At 33.1% G+C, this 12,091-nt stretch overlaps 1 protein-coding gene across 7 annotated transcripts in view; it reads right to left on the bottom strand.

Annotated features, from left to right (window-relative positions):
• TTLL7 (tubulin tyrosine ligase like 7) overlaps positions 1-12,091 on the bottom strand; it is a 243,062-nt gene that overhangs the window by 224,533 nt on the left and 6,438 nt on the right. The gene's annotated exons all lie outside the window — the stretch shown is intronic.

Genomic DNA, 12,091 nt, shown 5'->3' with positions numbered 1-12,091 from the left:
GGCTGCATTTTTAGAAATCAACCAGTAGAAAAATTATAGAAATAAGAGTTTCACGCCCCTTTAGAAAAAAGGCATTAGTTTTATTTTATTCAATATGCAGATTTGATGAAAATAAAGTGTCTGAAAATCTTGGTGACTTTAGCTCATTTTACTTTTTGATCTAAAACAAAAACTACTCCATATCAGTTCTAGTGTACATGAGATCAGTATTACGTCTAAAACACAAACAATATTCCAGGTTCTTCCCTGCATCCCATACATATGTTATGATGGTTCTTTTTCAGGTTTTAAAAATAAAATCTACAAATGTCAAGTCAAGGACAATAATGGAGGAAAATATGCAGTAATGTAACTAAAGAAGAATATATTTAGCTTTTTGCTTCTCAGTCAAGGCTGAAAATAACTCTCAACACACTACACTATACAAACAAGCTCCATTTGCAAAGGAGAAAAAAATGAAGGCTCCTATCATGTAGCTCTAATATTATAACATGGAGAGCAGTTAAAATTCCTTTCTGCTGAAAATGATTCTCATTTAGGCTTAGTCAAAGGCTACCCTGTCTATTACTAATTCTGAGGAACACCAAAACAGTCTACTTGGGTAGGTTTTTTCCATCATTCCAATCTCCAGTCTTATCAAGGCACAGACATCTGCTCCAACTCTTAAGAACATAGAATTTTTAATTCTATTTATATATTATATTATATATTAAGTGCATAAATATCTTTAATATATTTTTCTCTATACAAATGAGGCTTCATACTTAGTGACTACCATTTTCTCTAGACTCTGCCATCAGAAAAGGAACACATATTGAATGAGAACTCTCCATTCCTCCCTCTTTTTTTTTTTTTTAAACTTCTCCATGTGATCAATTAGGTTAGAGATACAACTACAAGAAAAAAATCCCTTTCTCTTCCCAGGAACAATTTCAAAGAATTATGATTGCCCTTTAATTTTTTTTTCTTATTTTTCTCTTATCCATGGACTTAAGGATCATTTCAGTAGTAATATGAAGTTTAATGATTTATAATTCTCAATTAATAATATGTCATATAGCTCTTTAAAACTTACAAAATCATTTTTACAACTCCTATTTGATCTCCTCAATAGCCCTATGAAGTTGGCAGGAAAAGTTTCATTACATATTTTACAAAAAAGAAAACCAAAGATCAGAAAAACTTGCCCACAGTTAGATGGCAGAGCCTGTACATTAACTCTAGAGTGATCCTAAATACAGCTTTGAAAAATTTAAATTAACTTGATCTACCACATTTTAAATTTTAAAAATAAAGATTTAATATATTTTAAAACACATTTTAAATACATGTTTAAAAAGATACCCATTGTCCTTTTCCCTTACCAGATTAAAAGTATCCCCTCTACTTCTACCCTACCCCCCCAAGATAGGTATTATTTGATGAAAAACAAAGAAAGAGTGCTGAAATCTAATGAATTTCCACACAACTGGCACCAGAATCCCAGGATCTGAGTTGGAAGGACCTCAAAGGCTATCTATATCAAGTCTAACCCATACTTGCACAAGAATCCCCTCAGCAACATATCTGACTAGTAGTCATTAGCCTCCTCTTGGAACACCTCCAGTAAAGGGGAAACCAGTACCTCCTCCTAAGCAGGTCATTCCACTTTGGGATAGCTCTAATTGTTAGGAAGTTTTTCCTTACATGGAGCCCAAATCTGCCTCTCTGCAACTTCCATCCATAACTCTCCATAGTATCAATGTCACAGTAATATCTCAGTTGACAGCAAAGAGTGTGAAGAGCCCCAACAGCAGTTTCAATATATAATATAACAAATGCCATATGGGGTCAAAGTTACTTGGAGCACGTAGCCCAGAGTCCTAATTAACAAGGGAGAGTACCCTACACTAGTGAGACAAAGGGCACAGCATTTAAAGGTTAGGGATTTATTCAGACTAGCACTTGATTTATCTCTACTTTGTAGTAAAAGATTATGAATAATATTTATTATTTTCTGAATACTAGACACTGAACTGGAGAGACCAGAAAGTTGGGATAACTCAAAAGCTGCAATAAGTTAGAACTATTTGTGGTTTGATTAATGCTTTTTTCATGTTTTGTGTACAAAATATTGAAATATCAAATCACTATGGTAAAATGCGTCAATTCAGTTTTCATTGTAGTTTTTTTCCTATCCTTACATTTGACCACAAAGGATATCACTTTTGAGTAACTGAATGTTCTCGATATACTGCACTCCAAATCAAAAATAAGATTGTGTAACACTAGAGTTCTTTTTATTATTATTAAAGCTTTTTTTTCCCCAAAACATATGCATGGATCCTTGCAAAACCTTGTGTTCCAAATATTTCCCACTTCTCTCCATCCCCTCCCCTAGAGGGCAAGCAATCCAATATATGTTAAACGTGTTAAAAATATATGTTAAATCCAATATATATATATAATAATCTTGCTGCACAAGAAAAATCAGATCAAAAAGGAAAAAAAGAAAAATAAAATGCAAGCAAGCAACAAAAAGAATGAAAATGCTATATGTTAATACTACAGTTCTAACGAAAATCTCTTTGTGATATTGTAATCTATGCTATGAAACTTTTTGGTACACATTATCAAGCCTTTCATTTTTCATCAATTATAATGCTGTAATATTTTAAAATTTCAGATAAAATTTTTTTACAACTTGGAAAAATAAGGTTAAAATATGGTTTGAAGGGGGAGAGATCAGGGGAGAAATCCTATGCATGTATAAAAAATAAATGCATTGCCCTGTTTTTTTCTTTGACACATTTCTTTTAAAGGGTGGAGGGGTCACAAATGGACAAAGTGAGCAAAGCCAAAGAAGCATCCTGATGGGCTAAAAAGGTTCTACCATTAGAAGCATATGACAAATTCTTAAGTCATAACTTTGAAGTTAAGATCAAAGGTAAGGAAATGTTGGAGAAAAACCTAGCATTAATCTTACCAATTACAAGGTGAATCCACTCTGTGCCTTTTTCCTAAATTTTTCCCTTCCCCATGATTTGCACATCTCTAAAATTGAGTAACAGGGCTTTGCTATTCTATGATTCCAATTTGACAGCACATAAGCAAAGGTAAAAATAAATTTTAATTATCCATATAAATGTAGATAGATACAACATTAATGCCTAACAAATTTAATTCATATTTGGAATAAGTCAACAAGTATTCAATGACTGCCAATAACACATGCTAGGTAATTGTATATAATTTATATTTGCATAAAACATTATTATAAAGATTTAACATTATTTTTGCATAGCTGCTTTCAATTTGAGATCCCAGAGAGTTGCCAAGTCCTATTTACTCCACTTTAGAGATGTGAAAATCAAGTTGAGGAGAAAAATGAAGGAAAAAGGCTAAGGGGAGGGTTGCCATGAAGCCAGCAGGTTCAGGCTAGGCTTCTTCTCCAATATGCCCCTTCCCTTTGATGTTCATTTCTAGCTTCTGACCTCAGCACTTACCGTTGCTCACATGTCTCTCAATGGAGCCTCATTAGCTCATCAGAATATATGTACTTATTTATACACACAAATATATTGACATATATAGTAAAGTCAAATCAAAGTGTCCCACCTGACCACATATATACCATGGATAACGCTGTAAAATTACAGCAAGTCAACAAATTGCCCTCCCGGGATAAAGAATATAGTAGACTTTTACTGAATATTTGCTAATTGATTCCAAATACAAATCAAACTATGTCCTAATAGACTCAGACCCAAATGACAAATAACCACAGGATATTAGAATCATCATCAAAAATGTCCAGGACTCATTTCTTTTCTTTACAATACTTCAGCGTTCAATGGATCCAATTACACAGTTTCAAAATGGAATACATAATTGTGGGGGAGTAAACAGTTTTTTCATACCCTCAATCCCAGATGATTATCCTTCCCCATCTTCCCAGATTCAGATTTAAATCCTAATAACATGAGGAGTCATTTACATGAGCTATGAGAGAATTTTTAAGCCACATTTTGGTATAGCGAGCCAGACCCAAGCCTGGCAGGACCCAGGAAGAGACAATTTCAAGGCTCATCTCTGGTACATTCCCCCTGACAGACCTGGATAGATCACTTAACTCTCAATACTTCAGGCAACTCTGAAGGTTCTAAGTGTAGAGCAGGTGCCTCTCCTGCACTGGTAACAGAAGCATCTTCACCAAGATTTATTGGGCCACACTTGTGAATTCATTAATATAAAAGAACTATAAGAATTAATTGGGGTTGGTACCTGCTCTACAAGGTAGACTGGAACACCTAGAGGGTAAATGACTTTAAAATCAGAGGATTTAGAGCTGGAGGGCTCTAATTATTATTGGGTTACACCTCCTCATTTTATAGATAAAATCCAGCCAGCCAGTGTCCAAGGCAAAGATCTTACTGATTCCAGGCCAATCCTGCCATGCTGTGCTCCATCTCTAAATCCATATGCATATCTTCAACTTTAAGAAGCATCTGGGAGATAAAAGGTTTCTCCTTCTAAAATTTAAAAAAAAAAAGTCAGTCGACAGCATTTATTGAGTAGCTAGTTTGCAGAGTTTGCAAGCCACAAAAGAAAACAAATAAAGATTTCCATTAATATCCTGATAATCAGATCACTAACACCCAGTAAAATCACACTTAAACTCAGTGCCATTTGTTTTTGGTTAAATAGCACTTTTTAAGCATCTCAAAAATATTCTTTCAACAAATGTTCAGAGATACAGAAAATGAGGAGACAATCTAAACTAAAGGACTTATGAAAGATCATAATACACATATTATTATTAGAGTATGCAAAACTAAAATCCAGGAATTCTAGAATGGAAAACATTTTTGACCAATCAAAAATCCTTAATTTTCTTCTTATCTTGATTGTATTTAATCACTCTTCCACATTATAAGCTCCATGAGGGCAGGCATTCTGTCTTAACTGTTTTATCTCCCTTAATGTTCACCATAAAGCTCTGCAATTTATAGACATTTTTAATACATATTTGTTGCAGGTGCACAGAGCTAAAAGATATCTATATATCATCTGAATAAAACCTCCCCATGACCATTTTTATAGTCAAGGAAACGGAGACCCAGCAAAGTTCAGAGTCCTCCTTAAGGCCACAGTTCTAGAACTTAGAAGAGCCAGAGTTTGAACTCAGGCCTCCAATTCCAAACACAATGTTCTTTTAGTTACATCACATTAAGCTAAGTTTGATGAAAATTTATGAACATCTTTAAACTAATAGAACTGTTTTACTAAAACATAAATAAGGTTTCATTTAGGAAAATGATATGGAGAAAATCTTAGTTATAATCATCACAGATCATTGTCTCCTTTGTTAAGTATTTTGGTGAAAAATATAGCAAAAAAGAATTTAGCACATTTAATTATATTCAAAATATAAAAAAGTCACAAATTATTGATTTGTAGGAAAAGACACTAATATACAGTATTTGCTTTTGTTAAAAATCCTTAAAATATTCTTTGAAAAGGAGCTCTTTTTAATTGATAAATATATACCTAAACTCCAACCCCCCCCCCAAAAAAAAAAAAAACTAGCATTATTTAAACTTTGAAACTGTGAAACAGTAGAAGCTTTCCCAATAAATACAAGGGTAAAGCAAGGATACTCAATCTTTTCCACTATTATATGACATACTTCTAGACATCCTAAAAAACATTAAAATAGAAATTAAAGCCAAAACACTGACAAAAAGACAGAATAATTTCTATTTGCAGATGATGCTATAGTTTAGTTGAAAAAAAAAAGTAGAAAAAATTTAAAACAAAATTTAGAAAAAAATTTAAAACAAAATTTTAAGCCAAATATTTGCATATAAAATAAGTCCACAAAAAAGTATCAGCCTTTCTATACTGCAATAGCAAAAATCAGGAATAAATGAAAGAATGAGAAATTACATTTAAAATAACTTTTAAAGTACATAAATAGCTGGAAGTTAACCTATCAAGACAACAAAATACTGTTTATAGTATGGACCATATTGATATAATAAAAATGATGTCACCTCAATTAACTTAAAAAGTTACTGATACCAAACTACCAAGGGTTACTTTACAGGCCTAGATAAATACATGTCCAAATTCATTTGAAAAATCAAAATGTCTTAATTCTCAAGTAAAATATTTTAAAAAGCAAGACTAGAAGGAGTATTGCAAGATTTCAAACTACACTATAAAAGAATAATCAAACTTTTTTAAAATGGAAAATTGGAACAATAGAATATTCTAGATAATGAAGCATTAGAAACAAAATTTGACAACCTACCTAAGAACATTACTTATGTAAGCTACCAAAGAACATTACATACATAAGGAAAGACTCCATACTTGACAAGAATTGATGGTAAAAAAATATTTTGGGCAGAAAATCAGTTTTTATAATTTTCTTACACTATATATTCAACTTTCAAATAATAACAATCTAAGAATAAAAATCAGTATTTTTAATTAAAAGAATTGAAGAAGATACCTTTTGCAACTATGTCTAGTAGGTAAATTCTTAATCAGGATAAGGGAATCATATGAAAAGAAAAAGATTTCCATTTATATAAACAAAATAAATGTAGCTAGAACTGGAAGGGATCATCATTAAAAGGTATTGTTAAGTCTATATATTCAAGAGATATGCAGAATTAATATATATAAAAGTCTGAGAACTACTACTCAGTATATAAGTGGTCAAAATTATAAATATTCAAAACCTAAATCAACAAACTATGAAATGACAAACTGCTAAAAACATGAATTTAAATTAAAATAATACTGAAGCTTTACACACACTTCACAATATGGAATAAATGACAAGAGTCTTTTTTTTTTTTTAAAGTCAGTGTTTGAAGTGCTATGACAAATAAGTACACTAACATACCATCAGTGGACCTATGAATTTGTCCAACTTTTCTGGGAAGAAAAAAATTGCAATTATTTAAAAAAATGTTACTAAATTATTCATACCCTTTGATCCAAAGATCAAACTGCCAAGCATATACATCTCAAGTGATAAAAACATAAATTCCTACATTTATGAAAATATTCATGGCAGCACTTGCCTAGGAGCAAAAAAATACAATAGGTACCCATCATTTGATAGTTGGTGAAAAAAAGATGGATTTTAATATAATCAAATATTATTACTCCATAAGAAACAATGTGAGGAATTCAGAGAGACAAAGAAATGTCCACTATAGAGTGAAATAAGTAGAGCCAAGAAAACACTATACATAAAATGAATTCTGAGTAACTAATGACACAATCTGGTCTGAGAGAAAATATAATTAAATGAAACTTCCTCCTTTCCTTGGAAATTGGGGGTAGGGGAGAAGAGATAAAAAGAAAATGAATCTGGGAAAGGCTGACTATCCATCCTACAGTGCCCACTGAATTTAACTCTGTTTTTGTTTTAAGGGAATAAGTCTCATTGAGGAATATTACTAGAAATGGCTGATATAGAAATACAAGCAGTTCAAGAAAGCATGCTGTGTTGAAGACACAGACCCAAATTTTTAAGACATGGGTTCAAATGTACTTTTGACACTAAGTGCATAACCATGGAAGAGTCATTTAATCTTTCTGACCTTCCATCTCTCATCTATAACCTGGGGAAAACCAGACTCATACTATGCAGATTTCAGGGTTGTCAGGACTCTCAAGTGGGAAAAGATCTATGTTTTATAAAAGTGCCATAAAAACATTACCTTCTAAATCACATCTCTGTATCCCTTTAAGGTTTGCTAAGCACTTTCCCCACAACTTATTCACAAATGAAATTAAGGATCCTGAAGTTATAAAACTTAGTGCCAAAAAATTGGCAAATGGACATTGCCACAAAGGTCACTTGCACAGCCTCATTTAGAGGGCCCAGACTTTGAAGTCCAATGTCCTAACTCCAAGCACTACACTAAGCTATCACTCTGGTTACTGGGCATCAGGACCAAAGGCTGTACGCAAATTGCAAAGCTATACAGGATGCATTTGTAAAATACTTTTCTCACCTAATATGTGAACCTGCCATGGCCCACTTATCATAGAAACGTCTCGATTTAGGGTCTCCAAAGATACTGGAAGAGCCTGATGTGCCATGGTCAGAAGAAGTAAACATGGTTAAACTGAACCAGCACAAGAAGAACCGGAGTATTTAGGGAACAGCAGTAAGCCTTATGAAAAACATACTTTGGGTCTACATAAATATAAACAAATTTAGTAGAAAGTGGCTAGATAAAGAATAATCTGTAAATGTTTACGCCAAAAAAAAAAAAAAAAAAAGAATGAGAAGAAAACCTTTGGGGAAATCATAACTAGGTAAACAGGCATCTGGTGGGAAATTGTTGCTGGGGAGATACTGATAGTAACATACAACCATCACTCTCAGGAGGCTCACAAGAGGTAACACACTGGAATACCCACATGCTTCTACCTCTAGCTACTCTTATCTCCAGCTAGTACTATCTCTCTGCCCCAGGGTTCTGCCCTCTAACCAATCTAACAATGTGTCTCCCCTTTTTCCTCTCCCCCTTTGACTGGTCTCTATTTTAATATAGCTTTACTGATACTATTCCCTCATTTCTCTATACAAACCTCTGAATACTTGTGTTTTGTGGTATTTTAGAGTTATCTGAATACTCAAGTTAACATGATCTCACACCCAAATGAAATGTACCATGAGACAATTAGGCGAGACAAGCAAAATCAAAGAGAACTTGAGAAAACAGTCCAGAAGAGCAATTCATGTACTTCTAAAGGTCAAAAGATTGTCTCAGATCGAGGAAGGAAAGAGAAGCATAAATAGGAAAATAGGAGAGTGTTGGGCACACAGAAATAGCAGAGAAATGGAAGTACAAGGGTCCTTAGCAATGTGGGAGAGTCATGAAGGCACGCCCTCCAAGCAGAGGGAGAAAGGGCCCAAAGGTTTCAGTCCAAAATGTTGACATCCCAATACAAACCCACAACAAGCAGTCTGTCAGTCACAGATTTAGAGACCACTCATTTTCTTAACAAGATAAAGTAAAAAAATGACAATAACTATACTTAAGTATAAATTTCATTTCTTGTGAGCCGTTTAAAATCCTATCCATCAAATGTCTGTAAATTAAGACTCCTCCTCCTTCTTTGAGAAGCAAATGAATTACTAGTTTCATTCTCTAAGTTTATATATTTGATATGTGTATGTTTGTGTGTGCATATTTATATGCATGTATACACATACACACAATCCACAACACAAAGCCATTGTTAGTTTTGGAACCATGAAAACATCAATTTCAATAAATTTTATTCCATTTGATTCAACATTTATTAAGTTGTATAGAAGATGATATTTATACCTGCATATTTATGCAGAGTATAAAAAACAAGAAAAACTAGAGAACTAAGGCAAGAAGGAAATGATAACAAAATATATACCCTAAGACTCAATGGGAAGTATGCCTGTAAACAAAAATATCTTCTTTAAAATCAGCAGTGTAAGTAAAGGGAGGCAGAAGAGGTACATTATACATTAAGAAAATAAATTCATGTGAAGAAATATAGGAAAGGAGGTAAGGTTTAAAAATGAAATTTAAATAACTATGATAGAGATAATTTTGACTGAGGATGAGTGAAGAAATATTAGTTTATCATCAAAGCAGTCTATATACCACTGGGAAAGAAAGAGGACACAGGTTAGTTCAGGAAAATATCGCTAGTGTTCCATATTTTAGCAAATCTATGATAAGATAAGACTTTTAATTATGAAAATATGTGCGTGAGAGTTCTCTCTGACTAACACATAGAAACTAATACTACTGATTATAATTATAAATTGTCATGCTTCAAAAAGTGAAAAAGAAAATTAACAAAATGTTTCTAGACCTGACTCTCATGTACATGGAGGAACGAGTTGCTGGAGTAAAGATTAAAAAAAAAAAAAAAAAAAAAAAAAAAAACCTTATGGGAAAATGACTGTTTCACCTTAAAATTTGTAGTAAGGGAGAGAAAAGTGAGAAATAAATCTGTCAAATATAACCTAAATATTTGGAGAGAAGATTTCACAGGTTTCTGAGAAGAATAAATAGGAAGCCACGAAAAAGAAAAGGACTGAAGAAGCTAGCCCAAGAGAAATGGGATCTCTCAAGAATGAAATTCAAAAAAAAAAAAAAAAATGAGAGAAATGATTTTTATGAGCAAGAGAAAAATTCTCTGAAAAGAATACCATGGAAACAGAGAACTTAATGACTAACCCAGATTATAAAGAGAAAATGACTGTCAAAAATATAAACCTATACATATCCATGCATATATAATGAAGGATTGATGCAAAAATGTGTTATAAGACTTCTAAGAACATCAATACCAGAAGAGGTCTGAAATTGGTGGAGAAAGCCAAAGGGTTTTTTGTTGTTTTTAGTTTTGTTTTGTTTTTAAGGAGGAAAAGGGCTATCTATACCTGTAGAGAGAGAAAGGGAGGCTCAAAGAGACCAAAAATGCTACTTGAGATGGAGACAAGGCTAACAGCCGAGACAGAGGAGAAAGAGGAGGGGGAAAAGAGAAAGAGTAGAGCTGCCTATTTTACATTTGTTTTTCTCTAGAAAAGTAGTAGTCACATAGAAAGAACACAACATAAGGAGCAAGTTGGAAACAGAAAAACAAAAATGTTCAAATAGCAAAAAAAGCACCTCATTGCCCTTAAAAAATACCCGTCACCCAGTTAATATGAACTACATCCCAAAGTAGCATAAGGACCAAATATTGTTGATCTGAGGGCATGATCTGTAAAATATTATGGACAAATCAGTAAAAGGCTATGGGACTGGATGGCATTTAAGGTCCCTTCCAAGTCTGCATGTAAAAAGGCAAATTTTATTTCAATTTTCACAAGAGAAAGTGAACTGATCTGACAACTAACAAAGTTAGTTAAAGAGACAGGTTACAGCTAGGAAATGAAGTGATTACAAAGTCAGTCTGCCTTAATCAACAATGGAAGATACCAGGTTAATGGCATTTCCATTTTTAACAAGGTTATGAGGCTGGTTAAGGACAAGAATGCTATATAGTCTACCTAAAGTAAAGCCTTTATTATACAGTCTACTAAAAGCAAGAATTGTTTTTTTCTATCACCAGCACCGAGCCTGGTGCCTAACATATAACCATGTAATGAGTGATTGGCTGATTTTTGGACAAATAAGCCAGAAAGATATAGGCTAAAGGCAATAGCCTATTAAGGTGATTTGGATAGTACGTCGCAGGAGATCCAGAATAGTTGCTAATGATTTAATGTCATTTTGAAAGATTTCTAGATGATTGTCTAGGATCAATGCTTGGCCTTGGTCTGTGTTTAACATTTTTATTAATGAGTTAAAGACACAAAATGCTTATCAAATTTACAAGCGACACAGCTAATACATTGGATGAAAATCCAGAACTAAAAGGACAGAGTATTGGTCTAAATATAAGAAAAAGAAATTTAACATGGGTAAATGTAAAGGCCTACACAGATCCCCAAAAAAAAAACCATTTCAGGAGAAGATGGGGGAGTGATGTCTAAAAAGTCATTCATCTGGAAAAGAGAGGACTAAAAAAGTAAACAAATCACCCCTGTAAAATGACAGCCAAAAAATAGCAAAATTTATAATATTTATGCCATTTTTGGCTACATTAGAAGTTCTATATGCCAATTTATAGGAAGAAAATAATCTGCCTATCTTCTGCCATGATTAGGTCAGATCTAGAGAAAGGCTTTTCTTTTAAGGTACCACATTTTAAGAATATTATTAACAAGATGAAGAGCGTCTGGAGGGACTAAGAAGGTGAAAAGATAAAAAAGGAAAAACAACATTGTTGCTACTAGCTTGTCAGATGTCTAATTTACTTCAAAGGGGACTATGACAAAATTTTGATCTCACTACAAAAGCCCACTCTCTTGAGTCTCATTTTTATAGTACATACATCAGACAAAGCACAAGAAACCAAGCAATAAACTTAAAACAGTTCAAAGGAAACAGAGAAACTCAATCTCCAAATAATTTCTATTTCATCCTCATAGACATATCTGGGCAACAGAGAATTATGTCTATGTACATGCAGATAT

Source organism: Sarcophilus harrisii, chromosome 4 (genome assembly GCF_902635505.1).
Source record: "Sarcophilus harrisii chromosome 4, mSarHar1.11, whole genome shotgun sequence".
NCBI lineage: Eukaryota > Metazoa > Chordata > Mammalia > Dasyuromorphia > Dasyuridae > Sarcophilus > Sarcophilus harrisii.
Note: the sequence above shows the minus strand (reverse complement) of the source record. Positions and strands in the feature narration are given on the sequence as shown.